Source organism: Camelus bactrianus, chromosome X (genome assembly GCF_048773025.1).
Source record: "Camelus bactrianus isolate YW-2024 breed Bactrian camel chromosome X, ASM4877302v1, whole genome shotgun sequence".
Lineage (NCBI taxonomy): Eukaryota > Metazoa > Chordata > Mammalia > Artiodactyla > Camelidae > Camelus > Camelus bactrianus.
In genome coordinates this window covers 33,844,339-33,862,990 of record NC_133575.1, presented here as the reverse complement: position 1 = coordinate 33,862,990, position 18,652 = coordinate 33,844,339, and the positions used below count along the sequence as shown (strand labels likewise).

Here is an 18,652-nt window from a genome sequence, read left to right as displayed (position 1 = left end):
TTTCAACAATGTTAATATTCATTGTTGGTGAGGGTACGGGAAAATGAATATTCTCGTGCTTTTTTAAAACAAGTTTATCGAGGCATTGTGTCAAGGGTCCACAAAGCCACCAGGAGTTTTGATGATTTGCTAGGAGGACTCACAGGACTCAGCATATACTCATACTCATGGCTATGATTTATTATACATCAAAAGAATACACAGTAAAATCAGCAAAGAAAAAGATGCATGAGATGAAGTCTAGGGGAGACTAGACACAAGCTTCCATGAGTCCTCTCCTGGTGGAGTCACACAGGACACAATTACTCCAACAAAAAAATTATGATAACACATATGAGATGTCGTCTGTCAGAGAAACAGAAACTCAGTGGCCAAGGTTTTTAATTGGGGAATGGTCACATAGGTAGTTTTTGTCTAGCATGTATCCAAAATCAGTATCCCAGAAAGAAAGCAGGTGTTTAGTGTAACCTACATTGTTTGTACATTTTAGGCACAATGAACACTCTTATCGGTTAGGAAATGGTGTGAGTCCTTCCCAAATCCAAGATTTGAGTTATGATGCAGTCCAGTTTGTCAATTCTTTCATTCATTCTTTGGTGTCATAGCTAAGAAACATTGCCTATTCCAACAACTCAAAGTTTTTCTGCCATGTTTTCTAAAAAGTTTATTGTTTTAGTTCTTACATTTATATCTATGATGCATTTTTTTTGTATTACATAATTTTTGTGTATGCTATGAAGTAAGTGGCCAGGTTCATCTCTTTGTTTATGGATATCCCACTGTCCTAGTAACACTTGCTTAAAAATTGTTGTTGAAAATCAATTGACTATACACATATGAATTTATTTCTGGCTCTCATTTCTATTCCATTGATCTATGTGACTATCTTTAATCCAGTACCACACAGTCTTAACAATCGTAGCTTTATAATAAGGCTTGAAATTAGAAAGTAAAAGTACCCAAATTTTATTCTAATTTTTCAAAATAATTTTGGATATTATAGGTCTTCTCCTTTTCATATAAAATTTAAGTTCAATTTTTAAATTTCTACAAAAAATGTCAAATAAATTTGGGTAAAATTGCCATCTTAACCACATTTTCTTCCACTCTATGAATATGGACTGTCTCTCCATTTATTTAAGTATTTTTAATTCCCTCACCAGTGTTTTATAATTTTTAGTATACAATCTTACCCTTCTTCAGGTAAATTTATTCATAAGTATTTTATTCTGTTTGATGTGATTGTGAAATGAATTATATTCTTAATTTCACTTCAGATTGTTCATTGTGTATGTATAAAAATACAAGTTTTTTTTTGTATATTGGTCTTATATTCTGTGATCTCATATTAGTTGAGTAGTTCTTGTAAGGTCTTTGTTTGGCTTTGTTATCAGGGTAATATTTACATCATAGAGTGAGTTGAGACATGTTCTTTCCTATATTTTTTGAGGAATTCACGGAGTTTTTTTTTTCTTTAAAGGTTTGATAGAATTTACCAGTAAAACCATATGGACTTGGGCTGTACTTTCTTGGAGATATTTAATTATTAATTCAATTTCTTTATATATTACAAGTATTATAGTTATACTCAGTTTCTCTATTTGTTCTTGAGTCAGGTTTGTTAACTTTTCTATGAATTTGTTCTTTTCATCTGTGCTGTTGAATTTGTTGGCATAGAAGTTTTTATATTATTCCCTAATAATCCTTATAATTTTAGAAGGATTAGTGGTAATGTCCTCTCTTTCATTGATAATTTTGTCACTCTGTGTTTATTTCTTGGTTAATATAGCTAATGATGTGCCAATTTAGTTAATCTTTTCAAATAACCAACTTTTGCTTTTAGCATTTATACTCATCATTTTTTTGTTTTCTATTTCACTGATTTCCACTCTCATCTTTGTTTCACTTTTCTGTTTGCCTTGGTCTTAGTTTCCTCTTTTTTCAAGATCGTTAAGATGAAAGCTTAGATTGTTGATTTAAGTTATTTTTCTTTTCTATTATAGTCATTTAAAGCTAAAAATTTCCATCTAATCACTTCTTACCATAAATTGATACAGTCTCTTTACATTTTCTTTCAATTCAAAATAAATTTTAATTTCTTTGTAATTTCTTCTTTGACACTTGGGTTATTTAGAAATGTGTTATTCAATTTCCCAATATTTGTGGAGGTCCCAAAGGGAATTTGGGACCAAATCCTCTTTTGTTTTTAATTTCCAATTTAACTCTATTGTGATTGGATATTTTGAATGATTTCAGTCTTTTTGAATTTATTAAGACTTGTTTTATGGCCTACTCTGTGGTCTTTGTGGAGAAAGTTCCACGTATGCTTGAAAATAATGTGTGTTTTTGGGTAGAGTGTTCTATAGATGTTTGTTAGGTCAATTTGATTGACAGTGTTGTTCAAATCTTCTACTTTCTTACTGATTTTTAAAAAAGTTTTTCTATCAATTACTGAGAGTGCAGTATTAAAATCTGTACCTCTTATGGTTGAATAGTCTATTTCTTCCTTCAGTTCTTTCTATTTTTATTTCATATTTTTGGGCGCTCTGTTTTTAGATGCATATATACATATAATTGTGATATCTTCCTGCTGAATTGATCTTTTTATTGTAAAATCTCTCTTTTGTCTCTAGTAACTTATTTTGTATTAAAGTCTACTTTGTCTGATTTTAACATCTGACTCTCTTTTGGTTATTATTTGCATGGTAAATCTCTTTCCATCCTTTTCAACTTATTTGTGTCTTTGAATCTAAACTATGTCTCTTTTAGATAGTATATAGTTGGATCCTTTTTTTAAAAAGTCTAGTCTAATAATCTCTTAGTTTTGTATGGAGTGTTTAAACTATTTACATTTAATGTAATTATTCATATGGTATGATTTACATTTGCCATTTTGTCATATGTTTTCTTTTTAAATTTATTTTTAAACAGTTTTATTGAAGTATAGTTGATTTATTATATTAGTTTCAGGTGTACAACATAGTGATTCAGTATTTTTGTAAAATATAGTCTGTTTAATGTTGTTACAAAATAATGTCTAGAATTCCCTGTGCTGTACAATACATCCATGTCACTTATTTATTTTGTACATAGTAGTTTGTATTTCTTAATCCCATACCTTTATCTCGCTGAACCCCCCCTTCCCTCTCCTCAAGGTATCCACTAGTTTATTTTCTATATCTGTGAGTCTGTTTCTGTTTTGCTGTATACATTCATTTGTTTTATCTTTTAGATTTCACATATAAGTGATAACATACAGGGTCTTTCTCTGATTTATTTCACTTAGAATAACACTCTCTAGATGCATCCACTAGCAGAATTTCGTTCTTTTTATGGCAGAGTAATGTTCCATTGTGTATATACATACGTGTGTGTGTGTGTGTGTGTGTGTGTGTATTCTTTATCCATTCATTTGTTGATGAACAGGGTTGCTTCCGTATCTTGGCTATTGTGAATAATGCTGCTATGAATGATGGCGTACATGTATCTTTTCAAATCAGTGTTTTCATTTTTCCCAAGTATATACCCAAAAGTGGAATTGCTGAATCATATGGTAATTCTATTTTTAGTTTTTTGAGGCACTTTTATACTGTTTGTTTTCTGTAGTGTCTGGAAATTGCTTATTTCTGTTTCATTATTTTTTTTTCCTGGGGTTTTTCCTCTTGTTCTTTCAATTAAGGCAAATTCCTATGCCTTCTCATTTTGTTTAACTTTTTCTAGCTTTATGAATTTAGGTGAAACAGTTGCCTGTTGTGGTCTGAATGGGCGTCCTTATGTAGTAGCATCCCTATGAAGACTGCTTGTTTCCATTGCCTTTGGTTGGAGAGCTAGATTTGATGTGGATGTAAGTCATGTCTTTCCTCGGGGTGTGCTGTCAGCTATCATCTTGGTAGGAGGTGGGACTGGAGATTGATGGGCTAGGGCTGTAGCCAGGTGTGAGCTGGGGCTTCCCCTCTCCTCAGTAACCGTCTCCACCCTTTTTGGGGTAGTGTAAGATCCCAGGTTGCTGGAATAGAATCTCTGAGAGTCAAGTCTTAGCTTGTTCTCTTCCCTTTAAGTGTGTGCTTTCCCCTCCCCCAGCACTAAGACTCTTGCCCCAGAAGGGAGCAATGCTGAAGTAAGAGAGGCTGTGCAGGCTCTTGGCTCATGATGGGACATGGGCTGTGGTGGGCTGGCCACAGACAGAGGTCTGATCTGCCTCTGATGCAGTCGTTGCCCTTCACCTTGCTCAGATGCAGCCTCAGGTTCAGATCTTCTTTGTCCCTCACATTTGATCACTACCCTCAGCCTCCGCTGCCCCAGCCCTGTTGTGGAGCCACACCACAAGGCAAGTGGTGTTCTTGTGGCTCTCGGTGTGCACTGGCACATGGGCTGCGGTGGACTCGCCGTCATCGGCATTCCAAGTTGCTACTCACACACTTCCTGAGCATGCACCAACAATGGCCACCCTGCTCTACCCAGAGGCCGCACTGGGTCTGAGCCGCATCTGCATCCCATGCTGAGCTTTCTCCTTGGCCATGGCAGCCTTAAGTCTAGTGTAGAGCTGTGACCTGAAGTAAGCAGGGCTGGAGCGTTCACTCAGCTCAGGCTGGGGCACATGCTGGCACGATTGTGGGAAACCAAGCAGCCACCAGAGCAGTCTTCAGTCCACTCTCTCTGTTCTGCTTGGGGGCTAGGCAGTGTGCATGCACGTGTTTCTCATGAATGTAGGCCAGGCTTCCCACAGCCCTCCTGTTAGTCCTAGCAGTCCTCTAACGAGCCAGGAGGGGTTCGTCTTCCCTGTATAGGGCCCCAGGGATGGGGCACCCAGTGAGTGGCTCAAACCACTCATTCCCCAGAGCAAATCTCCACCCATGTGGTCTCCCTCCTCCTCTGAGTCCCCTCCTAGAAGTACAGGTGAAGACCTGATTGTGTCTCTTCCTCTACTACATGATTCCATGAGTATCTTTATTACAGCCTTGGTTGTACAGGAGTCTTTCTGCCAGTTTCCAATTAGTTTTCAGTGAGAATTGTTCCACATGTAGATGTATTTTTGACATGTTCATGGGGAGAGATGAGTCATTTTGATTGATCTCTCTCTGGTCCCTGTTATTTGTTTTTTATAAGTCTTATGTCTTCTTGGTTCCTCTATTCCTCCATTATTGATTTCTTTTCTGTTAAATTGATATTTTCTATCATATCATTTAAATTCCTTTTTTGGTTTTTATTCTACATTTTTTGGGTTATTTTCATAGTTGTTGCCCTGGATATTATAAATAACATCTTAATTTAAAACAATCCAGTTGTGGTTAATACCAACTTAATTTCAACAATATGCAAAAACCTTGCTCCTATATAGCTTTCTTCCCTCTCCTTCCTTTTTGCTACTGTTGCCGTACAAATTACGTCTTTATAAGTTATAAGTCCATAAACAGTTTTGTTATGATTGTTCTATACAGTTTTTTTTAAGCCAGTTAAGAGAAAGAAAGAGTGAAAAATATGTTTATATATTTTAAAAATTATTCATTTAATTATCCTAGCAGTGTTCTTTTTTCTCTGTATGAATCCAAATTATTATGATTATTGTGTAGTGTTCTTTTTTCCTTCAAACTGAAGGACTCTCTTTTGTATTACTAATAAGGCAGGTGCACTGGAGATGAATTTTCTGTCTTTACTTATCTGGGGATGTTTTCATTTATCTTTCATTTTTGAAGACTAGTTTTGCTGGATATATTAAGTCTTGTTTGATAGACTTTTGTTTCAGCACTTTGAATATTTGATCCCACTGTGCCCTGGCCTCCATGGTTTCTGACAAGAAATCAGATGTTAATCTCATGGAGGGTAACTTGTACATAAAGAGTTTTTCTCTTGCTGTTTTAATATCTTCTCATTGTCTTTGACTTTTGACAGTTTGACAATAATGTTACAGATTTTTTTGAGTTTATCCTACTTGGAGTTTGTTGAGCCTATTAGGCATACAGATTAATGTTTTTCATCAAATTTGGGAAGTTTGCAGCCATTATTTCTTCAAATAATTTTTTTCTGTCTTTGTCTCTTTTTTTCTTACTCTGGGCCCTCATTACATATGTATCAGTAAGCTTAGTAATGCCATACAGTTTTCTAAGACTCTGTTCATTTATCTTCATTCTGTTTTTCTTTCTGTTCCTCAAACTAGATAATTTTGATTGACCTGCCTTCAAATTTGTCTGTCTATTACCAGCTCAAATTTGTTGGTAAGTCCCTCTAGGACTTTTTTCATTTCAATTATTTTAAATCTCCAGAATTTTATTTCTTTTTTTCTTATTTCTCTTACTTTACTGATGTTCTCTATTTGGTAAGACATATTTGGCATACTTTATTTTTGAAGCCTAGTTTCCTTTAGTTCTCTGAACATATTTAGAGTAGCTTGTTTGAAGTCTTTGTTTAAGTCAAAATCTGCTCCCACCTTCCCATAGACATTTTCTAGTGCCTGCTATTTTCCTGTGTGTGGCTCATAATTTCCTGGTATTTTGCGCATCTCATAGCTTTTCTTTAAACTGGACATTTTTGACAATATATTGTGTTAACTTTGGAATTAGAACCCTCCATCACTTTTTGGGTTTGTTGTTGTTTTGTGGTTAATTTTTCTTGTGTCTGCTTGCTTGCTTAGTGACTTGCCTAGACTAATTCTATAGATTTCATATTTCCTGCTATAAGTGAGTTCTCTTCCCACTTAAAATTAAAAAAAAAAAAAACTTTAAAATATCAAGCCTGGCTTTTTATGGGTCACCTTTGGATCAGTATAGTATAGTAGCCAGTCAAGGATCAGTCATAAGACTTACTTATATATCCTAAGACAACAAGTCTTCCATCCTTTGCCAGGTGGGTCTCTGTGTGAAGGCATGTGTTTAAACATTAGAAAATTTAAAAGTCAGCCTTAACTTTCACTTTCTGATTGTACAGGGCCTCAAGTTCAACCAGAATTGAGTGACTTTGACCCTCTACATTCTCAGTTATCTCCTGGGCATAAGCACTGCCCTGTACATGCACACAGCCTTCTAGGCCTCCAGAAAGAGCTTTTCAAAGTTTTTTATGGTAATCTGCTTCCCCAGGTCTACCTTTTGTCCAGGCCTTTGTTTTCCCCAACTGAAAACACAGTGTTAGAAAACTGTCGTGTAAATAATTCCAGTTGATTACTATTGTTTTTAGTTACACCATGGTGATGGATCTTGTTTCACATAGCTGAGTTCTGAGTCAGATCGAGTATCAACAATACCCTGGAATTCAAGCTTTTATAGAGAGTTGTGAATATGGTCAAATATTGAATGTCCTCTAGGGATGGGATTTTAACAGCATTCCAAAGGAGGTCACATCTTTCTGCTGACTGTAAGACTGTCAGCTTTTCATGGATACCATGCCAGTGGGCTGGCTAAGGGGCATGGGAGAAGACTCAAATTAAAATGCCATAGATCCCACTGTTCTTACCAAGATTCAGTAGTTTTTCTTGAACAAACTCTTTTCAGTTTGTTCTGTGCCTTTAGTTAATTTTCAGAGTTCATAAATGGCTGCTTTGGATTGCTTTGTCAGTATTTTCTTTGCTTTTATTGGGGAGAAGAATCACCAAGGTCCTCACTCTGCACTTTGAAAGTTAACTCAACTTCTCATACATTTTTAAAAATAATAAGTCGAAATTTGTATTACTTTCCCAGAGGGCAGATTATGAATGTGAATATAAATTATAAAAAAAAGTTTAACTTTTTACCTAGTTTATTCTTTTTTGAGCAGCTGAGCTAAGGAAACTGTCAGAATTCAACAAAATGATTATGTACAGTTTTATTCATAATAAAGAAAAATACGTAACATATATGTCCAGCCATGTAAGTTTGGTTCAATAAATTTTAACATAATTTTTAATGACTACATACTATTTCACATAAATGTACCATAAAAGAATATATAGCATAGGAAAATATGCAAAACATACTAATAAAATTACCAATATATGAGCCTAATTTTGTGGTATCATATATTGCAAGTTATATTATAAATATATATGAATATTATAAATATAAAATATATACTTTAACACATATTAAGATATATTTTGTAAGTCACAAACACATATATGAATATATGTATATATTCACACACAAGCATATTTATGGATATACTATATACTATAGTATTAGAAATGGTTATCTCTGGATGGTGGATAATTTTCATTTTTTTCTTTGAGTTTTTAATGTTTTAGAAATTTTTATAGTTAGCATATCCCATTTGCAACCTGAGAAAAAAATAATACATGCTTTAAGACTAATTTAATGAACTATTTCTAAGTTGTAGTTACATGTTAGGATAATGTGGCTTATTACATGAGTGTTCTATTTTTGAAGAAGTTTATGAACAATATTCCTGACAAATTAGCCTTTTTAATTTGTTTGACGCTGGCGATTGTATAAATGACCAAGAGTTCCTTTCTAACTTCAGCTGCTCGAAAGCTTAGAGACAAATTTGTTGTCTATCCCTAACAATTACAACTGAAAGGGTTTTTATGGTATGCATTTTTGGCCGCCTTCTTAGCTCCATTTTATATCCCTTCTAATTTTCTTCTTTTCACCTTTATTTTCAATTTATTGTGTTTTCTAATATTTTGTATAATCTTCTAAAGCATCTTCAATCCCTTTTAAAACAAGAGAACAGTTGGGGCATGAATATATCTATATACACACACAGATAAATATACATGTATTTTAAAGGTAAGTACAGCATAACTCAGAGTTTTTGAGATTTTAAAACATTTAGCTGTAAGACCATCTCTTCTTTATGCAGTACATCCATTCTTTGTACAGTGTGTTATTTCTACAACTGGTTGGCAGTTTTAGCACACAAAGCTGTTTATCCTATCATATTTCTCTGTAGGTGCATGCTTTCCTTTATCACAGCCATTATTTTAATTGCAATTTTACATGGTCCTACTGTGGTTGGTATCTGGTCCACAAGGGCAACATAGTCTCCTGGGAAAAAGCACTAAACAATGAGATTTTAGGGCTTGTGTCCAGGCTATGACAACTACTGGCCATGTAGCCTCAGGGAAGTCACTTGAACAATCTGAACCACCTCACTTGTCAAATAGAATGATAATCCCCTCCATCATAACTAGCTAGTACAGTTTTTAGGATCAATTGAAATCAGGAGTTTGGATGGTTTGTATCAGATCTACAAATGGTTGTACAAATTTTAGGCAAAGATGTCTAGGCTAACAAAGTCTGAATTGGCCAAGCTGATCACCTCAATTCAGGGCTGCATCTGCCCAAAAAGGGTGACTTTTTCTAATTGTTACAAAGTCTCCATAGGGACTAGTTGCATTCCAGGTTTTCTTCATAGATTGTAAAGATATTATCCAAATGCATTTCTCTGTATCAGCAATTTTGTAGGCCAAGATCCTGAAAATGCTGATGGGGTTCACCACTTGTTTTCCTTCCTAGGAAGTCACCAGTTGATTAACAGCGTACATTCATAAGAGCTCAGTTTTTACTGGAACTACATGCTTATTTAGAGTAGCAGTAATCATTAGCTTTGAGACTTTTGCAAAAAGCCATGCTGTATCATTTGTATCGAAACTAATATACGGGAATGCTTTGCCCTCATTTTGTTCCCCCCTTGCCACTGTGTCTAACACGTTCCATGAGATCAGCATGGAGAGTCTGCACTTCAACATGTGCGGTCAGCTTATTATTAACATCGTGTTGTGCACACTGAGATGCGCTGTCCAAATTTCCTCTTCAGGTATGAAGCACTTATTTCCCGGGAGTGTTGGTTTCTGGCAGTTCAGAGCTTAATCTGTCCCCAGGAATTGCCTTTGGCTGAAATGGCTGCCTCTTCCAAGGTCACACCCCCCTTCTCAGGGGCAGTCAGCCTTCAGTAACTCAGGGATGCGGAGTACAAGGCCTATCCCTTTGCCTCGGTTTGAAACATCTCTGGGAGCTACCCTAACTTCAAAGCTTTCCATGAAGCCAACTGTTCTCTCTGTTGCAACTACGTTATAGTTCAGTTTTTCCCATATTACCTCACGTGTATTGTTCACAAGAGCACATCCCTGAAAACCTCCTACACATAGATCATATTCCAGTCGATTTCCCAAGGAACCCAACCTCAAACCTAAAAGACGTTTGGAAATCCCTGAAATGAATCTTCAGGTGTAGGAGCCATTCTGTTCAAAGAACAGTATCAAAAATTGCCTAGTCAATAGCCATTCTCTCCTTCTTTCTTGCATATTGAACTCCAGTTTTAGTTAGGTTGTCTATGGGCCCAGATTCTATTACGAAATGTATTTCCCAGACTTCATTTCAGTCAAGGGTACCACAGCTTAGGCCAGTGAGATGTAAGCAGAAGTCACTGCTTGTTTAAGGGGCTAAGTGAGCTGATATATGTACCTCTGCCCTTCAGCCTCTCTCTTCTTCCTTCCTGAAAAGGATTTTCAATGCTGGAAGGGGACATGAGGGAAAAACAAACAGATCTGGAACCTCAGCTTATACATCCTTCAGCTCCTGAACCAATGTCAGCTAGCACTTAACTTTGGGCTTTCATAAATAGAGAGAAACAAACCATATCTTGTTTAAGTCATTGATGTTTGGATTTTGTTACATTCAGCCAAACTCAATCCGTATCTAATACAGGTGGGAAAAGTACTTTTAGGCTCTGGATTCAGATGAGCCCTGAGTTGAAGTTTAGACTTTAAGTTGGATGGGGCCTTGAGTCTTGGTACACTCATGCATTCACAACCTCAGCTGCCCTTACTTGTAAACTGGGCGGAACTTTACCTACGACACCTGATTTGTAGTAAGGACTAAATGAGATAATAGATATAACAGTGTAAAAAGAAAAACCGAGCAGAATGCCTGGCACAGCCTAAGCACTCTGTTAATATTAGTTCACTGATTTTACACATATTCCAGGGCCCCTTGCAGCTACCAAGTTTATTCTTGTAAGTTAGACCATATCAGATGCCCTATGTGTCTGAGTAACTCTGATAGGCTCCTCTTTCAGGCTATTACCAACCACCAACCACACACTGGGGTGTGTTCTTTGCTGAGCTGTCATTTCACGAAGCCAGTCCACACAGTGTGATACAGCAAAGGAACAAAGGAAAATGAGAACACGCTGCAGTTTGGTTTCCTGGGAAGGAGACTGTGAGAGAGAATTTAGCATGCAGGATGTCTGTTCAGGAGTGCCTTTAGCGTCAACCCCTGTGGAATGGAGAGGAAGGAGGCAAGACTGGGCAGAGGGAGAAGTCCAGCTGTGATGTAGGCGCAGTGACAGCCTCTGTGGACCCTACAGAGAGTGGTGGCGCAAGCCCGCAGTGGGCCGAGAGAGCCAGGCATGTGTACTGTCACGTGGGTCAGACCCTGTGTAGACTACCCAGGGAAGGGACGTGACCTTGGCAAGGCTGCTCTCGGCCGCTGAGGCAGAGCCTGAAGAGGCAGACAGCTGGAGCAACACGTCCTTCACTGAAGAGGGATCTGGTTAGAGGCTCATCTCAGTGTCCATCATAGACAAGAAGAAGAAACACAGTTAACAGGAAATCACAGTGCTGAAAGTTAAGTATAAACTAACAAAATATTTTCGGATGTAGCACTGGCAATAGTAGTTTTAGTTTCTGGCTAGAGGAATTTTTGTTGCTGTTCTTTGAACAGAATGGCTAGAAATTAAGCTTGCTTTACAATACTCTTTTTCTCATCTTCAGAAACTTACAATCTTGGTCTTGCTTCCTTGGAAGATAAGAACTGGCTTGTGCTCATGGCATTGGAAATAAAAATCTGGGATACATGTGTGAAACGCTCCACTGTTTTGAAATGAACTGTATTGTTGGTTAAGCCAAATTATTTATTGCTTTTATTGGTCCAAGATTAGTCCACACATAATCAATACTACGGCACTTAATCACTGAAAAAGCAATTTACATATATTACCTCACACAACCCATACAACCGTGTTAGAAGATTAAAGTTGTCACCTTCCTTCTCCTCATTTCTTTACCAAATTTCTCAGTTGCTGAGATGAAAAAAATCAAAGGAAACAAGGAAACAACAATTAAAAAAAAAAGAGGGAGGATTTGTTTCACAAGTTATGTAGCTGTTTTCATGTATTTTTTTTAAATGGTATTTCCAACATTTTCAGTCTTTTCCTTTTCTGGGATATTGCTGAGGCTGTAGAAGGAAGGTTAGGGAGCAATCACTGTTCTTACCTTGCTCTTTGAATTTTGTCTACATTCTCTGTGTATATGGAGAGGGGGAAAGAGAGGAAGGGAGAGAGAGAGAGACAGAGAAATTTTCCAGATGAGAAAATCTAATCTCAGGCACACTAAGCAACTTTCCAACCTCATTAAGTGGTACTGACTAGAGCCTAGGCGTTTTTGCTCTGCGGCCAGTAGTTTCTCTGTCGTGCTCCCTACCTCGTGATTGCTCCTCCATTTGTCCTTCCCTACCCTTTTCTACCTTGCTCAGAATCTGTTCTCAGACATCACTGGGGAGATCACAACATCATCAGTGCCCTCTTCAGTAGATAACCCAGCAAATATATTCTGGAATTCTAAAATACAAAATATTTATTCTCTTGAAACCAGACAGCCTGCATTTACCTGCTTCGGCCCCTAGATGTTGGGTTGTGAATGTAGAGGCTGAAATGAGACAAGTATTCAACCATTACTTAAGCGTTGCTTGTTGAGATCAGGCTTTGGGTTGTTGCCAAAAATATTGCTTATCAAGAGTAGTTCTCTCCAGCTCTCTATCACTGTCTCTCTCTTTCTGCCTGTTTCTCTGTCTCTCTTTCTTTCTCCCTGTTTATGACTCTCCATCCCTGTCTCTTTCCCTGTCTCTCTGTCACTCAGTCTGTATCTGTTTTTCATTTTCCTCCCTTTGATTGCGTTTCCTTTCTTGCCACCCCTCCCTTCTCCATCTCTCTTCCCACTCCCCCACCCGCTATCTGCCTCTCTCTGTCTCTCTTTCTCCTTGATCTCCGTATGTGGCCTCTTGCTCTCAGTTTCTGCTTCAGCCCTTCTGTGTGTGTGTGTGTGTGTGTGTGTGTGTGTGTGTGTGTGTGTGTGTGTGTGTGTGTGTGTCTGTGTCTCTTGTATGTTTGTCGCTTGTTCTTTTTTCTCAGTAATTCACAGAGGTTCACTAGGAATTATTTTGCTTCTGGAGAGATCTTCGGGTCTCCTAAATTAAGCCATTTTGTTAAAAGATTTTCTCTAATAACCATAAGCAGAAGACAACTGATTAAACAGGAGATGAATATTTAATGATAAATCCCTGAATACTTAGTTTTGTACAGCCCATTATGTTTTTGGAGCCTTTAAAGCTCATTAGTTAATTCCTGCGGCACTGCTGTCAGACGGGCTTCGGCTTTAACCCTCCCCAGAGAAGACGAAGTGTAACTGAGGCCTCTGAAACCTCCACTCTGCACTGGAGTGGCCCTGCCAACTTTATGCACCTCCATGCTTTAGAGCAGAGGTCAGCAAACTAGAGCCCGTGGGCCAAATCCTGCCTGCTAAATGTTTTTGTGCTGGTTAAGAGCTAAGAATGCTGTTTACATTTTTAAAGAGTTTTAAGAAAAGGAGAAGTGTAATAGGTGGCAGAGACCATAAGTGATCTGCAAAGCCTACAGTTTTTTATTCTCTAGCTCTTGGCAGAGTAAGCTTGCTGATCCCTGGTTTAGAGAATTTTGCACAGGAGTAGCCGCACCCATAATTTCTCCAGGACATTAGAAGCATCAACAACTTTCCCACACTCTCTGAGGTCAAGTTCCCAAAAACAGAGCCGGAGGCAGGGATGCTTGAGCAAGTGAGGCAGTGTTCTCCCCTGAAACCTAAAATGGAGTAAGGCAATCAAGAGAGGGCAGAAGAGGCCAGGCAAAGATGTGGGTTCAGTGGAAGTCTAGGCTCAGCGTGATTTCACAGGGAACTCTGTTAAGGTGAAGAATACCACAGAATTGTCCCAGCTCGAGTCAAGAGGGCTAGGCTTTAATCCCTCAATGTTAGTCAGTAGCAGTGGGGCAACTCCCAGAAAAGGGGTTTGTGTAACCTCCTAGGCCTCTTTGCACAAAGCAGTCCCTGTTAACCTAGCACAATTCTCTAGAGGTGGGTGAATGGACACAGTGGCCTGACGAAGAGGATCTTGACAGGTCACCAACAGTAATTGCTACTCAAAGGTCAGTGGGGGTGGGGAGGCTACTGTAACCTTATACTCCCTGTTGGTGGGCTGACACCTCTGCTGCACTCCATAGCAGTCCTTGACTCTAGCTGGTTGCCTGGGATGGGCTCCAACATCCTATCTGCAAATACATAGCCATGCCCACGAGGAGGGTATCAGCCTTATGAACAGATGAGAAGCCAGATCTGCCTTCTAGATTACATGAAATGTCTGAGCTGGACAGATGTCAAAGGTCGTCAGATCCAAAACCCTCATTTTGAAGAAAAGGAGAGATTTCGCCAGGTCCCAGAGCCAGCAAGCAACTAAGTTAGCACTACATCCTTGCTTTTTAACTTATAGGAAAGTGTGGTTTTCACCATTCCACGGTGCATCTCTGGGCTGTATACCTAACATCATAGCATGGTGAGTGCTTCCACCTTTAAGGAAAGATGGGAAATATTAATTTTCTCTGCCATCTAATCCATTAACCACTATCCCTATGACATGTAAAGTTATTTCTCCAAATTGCAAACTAGTATTTTTTAATAAATTTAAAAATTGTATTTTAGACAGGTTTTAGACTTACAGAATTATTATGAAAGATAGTACAGAGAATTCCTATATGCTCCATATCATTTCCCCTGTTACTAACATCTGGTATTAGTATAGTAGTAATATACATATTTCTAAATGTAATCATCTATATCTTCATTAAGCTAAAATTGGTTCATACTGATGTCTCCAACTCTAATCCATTACCTCATGGATCATTTGAGCTTCCTTCCCTGTAACCTCCCATTCCAACAGTGAGATCTGGCTTCTACTGTCTGCCATCCATTTAATTCATTGTTCAATTCCAGTATGTATGGATACTGTTTTCAGAATCGCTAACCCATATCCCCGTGGAAAACAGTTTTATCAGCTAGAGCACAGTGGTTAAATATAGGTCCTTTTGCTTTGAGTCTTATAATCTCCACTCATTTTCAAAATGAGTTAGGTCAGCACCTTTTCATTCACTATCTTCAGTGAGGTTATTTCAAACTTTTGTAATGCATTTAGATTCCTTTGTCACATTCTCCATTTTATCCTGGGATCTCTCAACCTCCTAAATGATTTTTAAATTTTAAAATTTTTAAAATTTGCATATATTAAGGCTAACTCTTCGTTCCGTAAAGTTCTATGGGTTTTGACAAATGCTTAATGTCTTATTTTCACTATCACAGTATTGTGTATTCTGAAAAAGGCCAAACTATAGAAACAGTAAAACCATCAGGGGTTTCCAGGGATATCTGGATTGAATAGTTGAAGCACAATGTTTTCTAGAATGAGTGAGAAAATATTCTTTCTGTTTCTATTTTCTAGAAGAGATTGTGAAAAATTGTAATAATTTCCTCTTTAAATATTTGGTAGATTTCGCCAGTAAAATCAGAGTCTGGTGCTTTTGGGGGAAGTTTATTAATTATTAACTCAATTTCATTAATAAATGTAAGGCTATTCAAGTTAACTATATTTCCTTTTATGAGTTTTAGTCATCTGTGTCTTGGGTATGTGTGATTAGTAGTGATGACTCTTTTTCATTTTTGATATTGGTAATTTGGGTCTTCTCTCTTTTTTTTCTTAGTTAACCTGTCTATAAGTTTATCAATTTTATTGATCTTTTGGTTTCACTAATCTTCTCTATTGTTTTCCTGTTTTCAATTTCATCGATTTCTACTCTGATTTTTATTTTTTTCCTACTACTTGCTTTAGGCTTAAATTGCTTTTCTTTCTCTTATTTCCTAAGCGTTAAACTTACCTCACTGATTAGGTCTTTCTTCTTTTCCTAAGATATGTATTTAATGCTAAAAATTTCCTCTGTTTTCACTGTATCTCAGAAATTTTGATGTTGTATTTTCATTTTCATTTAATTCAAAATATTTTTATATTATGTTCTTGAGACTTCTTCTTTGACCCATCTGTTATTACAGATGTGTTGCTTAATCTTCAGATATTTTGGGATTTTTCAGGTGTCTTCTGTTGTTGATTTCTCTTTTAAATTCTGTTGTGGTCTGAGAATATACTTTGTATGATTTCTATTCCTTTAAATTTGTTAAGGTATATCTAAAGGTCCAGAATCTGATCTATTTTGGGGAATATTCCATACAAATTTGAAAAGAATGTATATTGTACTGATGTTGGACGGTGTATTCTATTAATGTCAGTTAGATCAAGTTGATTGATATTGCTGTTCAATTCAACTATATCCTAATTGATTTTCTTACTGCTTGGCCTATCAATTACTGACAAAGATGCTGAAGCCTCCTACTATAATACTGAATTTATCTATTCCTCCTTTCACTTTAAGCAGTTTTGGCCTCAAGTATTTTGACAGTCTGCTGTTAAGTTCATACATGTTTAGGATTGTTAGATCTTTTGGAGAACTGACTCCTTTGTTATTATGTAGTACCTCTCTTTATCTTTGATAAATTACCTTGTCCTGAAGTCTACTTTGTCTCAAATTTATATAGCTACTCCAGCTTTCTTTGATTAGTGTTAGCTTAGTATATTTGCTCTCTTTACTTTTCTTTATTGAAGTATAGTCAGTTTACAACCTTGTGTCAATTTCTGGTATACAGCATCATGTTTCAGTCATACATGTACATACATATATTCCTTTTCATATTCTTTTTCATTATAGGTTACTACAAGACATTGAATATAGTTCCCTGTGCTCTACAGTATAAACTTGTTGTTTGTCTATTTTATAGACAAATCTCAAAAAAATATGGAATGCTTCACAGATTTGCATGTCATCCTTGTGCAGGGGCCATGCTAATCTTCTCTGTATTGTTCTAGTTCTAGTGTATGTGCTGCCAAGGTGAGTATGCTGTCTTTACTTATAAACTATCAGAGTCTTAATATTTAAAGTAGATTTCTTGAGCAGTTTTCCCTTCCAAGAAAAGTCATTGATTTTCATTGTGCCTAATCTTTTCCTTGTTGTAAGTACTGGAGTGGTGACTTCTAAGCTCTTTATATGTCAGAGATGAAACCAGAAGTTCTACTAATCATTTAAAAATCACCATCTTCTTGTTCTCTTCTTTTTCCCCAGCCAGTATGAAAATCCTTCCCTACTTTTCTTGTAACCCCTTTCAGAGGGCTTCCTCAACAGAGCTGTTTGACCTCTGAGAGCACTGTTTTCTTCTTTATATCACAGCCATCTGATGCTTAAAATTCACAGAGGGCTGTACAGCCTCACTTTCTACCTAGATATCCTGCTACTTCTCACACCCGGTCCCAACAATGAAGTCAGCTTCGTCCATACCTTTATGAAACATTCATATGTATTTTCTTGTAGAGATTCCATGTTTTCTTCCACTTTGGTTTCCTTGGAAATCCTCCAGAATGTCAGTTAAGTTACAACTGAGAATCTAATTTAAATTCCTTCTCATGGGGTCTTGAAACCCAGAAAAAGTGAGAACTAAGGAATGCGGTAACTGAGCATCCGATTTAAATGTTTTTAATTGTCAGAATATGATGGCCTTCACAGATTACAGCAGATGACAAATAACAGTATAGTTTTTCACATAACCAGAACTATGGACAGGCCAGTCCGGAGTTGAGAAGGCCAGGATTGGGCAACATCTCAAGAACACAGCTTTTAAAAAGTTACCTTTCTGTTCTGTCAATCTTGGTGTGTTGGATTTTTGCATCTTGGTCTCAAGATGGCTGCCCCATCTGCATTTATCTCTTTTATCAGGAAAAAAAAAAGAGAAATGTTTCTATAAGCTCTTTATTTGTATCAATTTATACCACATGGGCACCCCTAGTGGAAGAGAGACTGGGAAAGTGACATTTCACTTTTGCAACCTCTCTTGGAAGTGTGCTAGAAAGAAGGAGTTGAGAATGAGTGTACAGTAATGCATGGTGGCAGCCTCTGTTGGCTAGCTCACCCAAGTTTCAGAAACAGCATGCTCTCTCATTATATCCTTACTGCAACTCTGTGACATAGAAAGGGATGATGGACAGTCTGCTGTGGGTTGAGGGACAGGTTTTCTGAACGATACCATTATTTTTCTTCCTTCTCAACTTTTAAGACCTATTTCACAATTCTACTCCTTCATGAAACTGGGTCACTCCAGTCTCTTTTCATAAAGAAACTCTTATTTTCTAAGATGACTCATTAAGTATGTGTGTGTGTCAGTTTAGGTTCTCTGAGAAGCAGATGGTTAGACAGAGTTAGGGTGTAAGTGGTTTATTGGAGAATAATACCTATGAGAGATAAAAGGTCATGAAGCAGAATTGGACAGGAAGAGCCTCAAGAATATGAAGCAGATCGGCCAACCCAGTAAGGAGCTCTTGAGAAAAAATTGCCCATTAGTGGAGTCTTGATCGTTCATTGGCTGGGGGATGCCTGGAAAGACAGTGAATTTGATTCAAATGCTGCAATGAATCCTGAAAGCACTACAGATAGAGTCTTTCAACTAACTGCTCCATTCACAGCTGAACAGCAAATTCTTTCTTGAAGGGAG

At 37.3% G+C, this 18,652-nt stretch overlaps 1 non-coding gene across 1 annotated transcript; it reads right to left on the bottom strand.

Moving 5' to 3' along the window:
- Positions 1-16,902: 16,902 nt before the first annotated feature.
- LOC123619453 (U6 spliceosomal RNA) lies at positions 16,903-17,009 on the bottom strand. Its single transcript, XR_006728058.1, has one exon. It is a non-coding gene; the product is annotated as a U6 spliceosomal RNA (small nuclear RNA).
- Between the last annotated feature and the right edge of the window lie 1,643 nt (positions 17,010-18,652).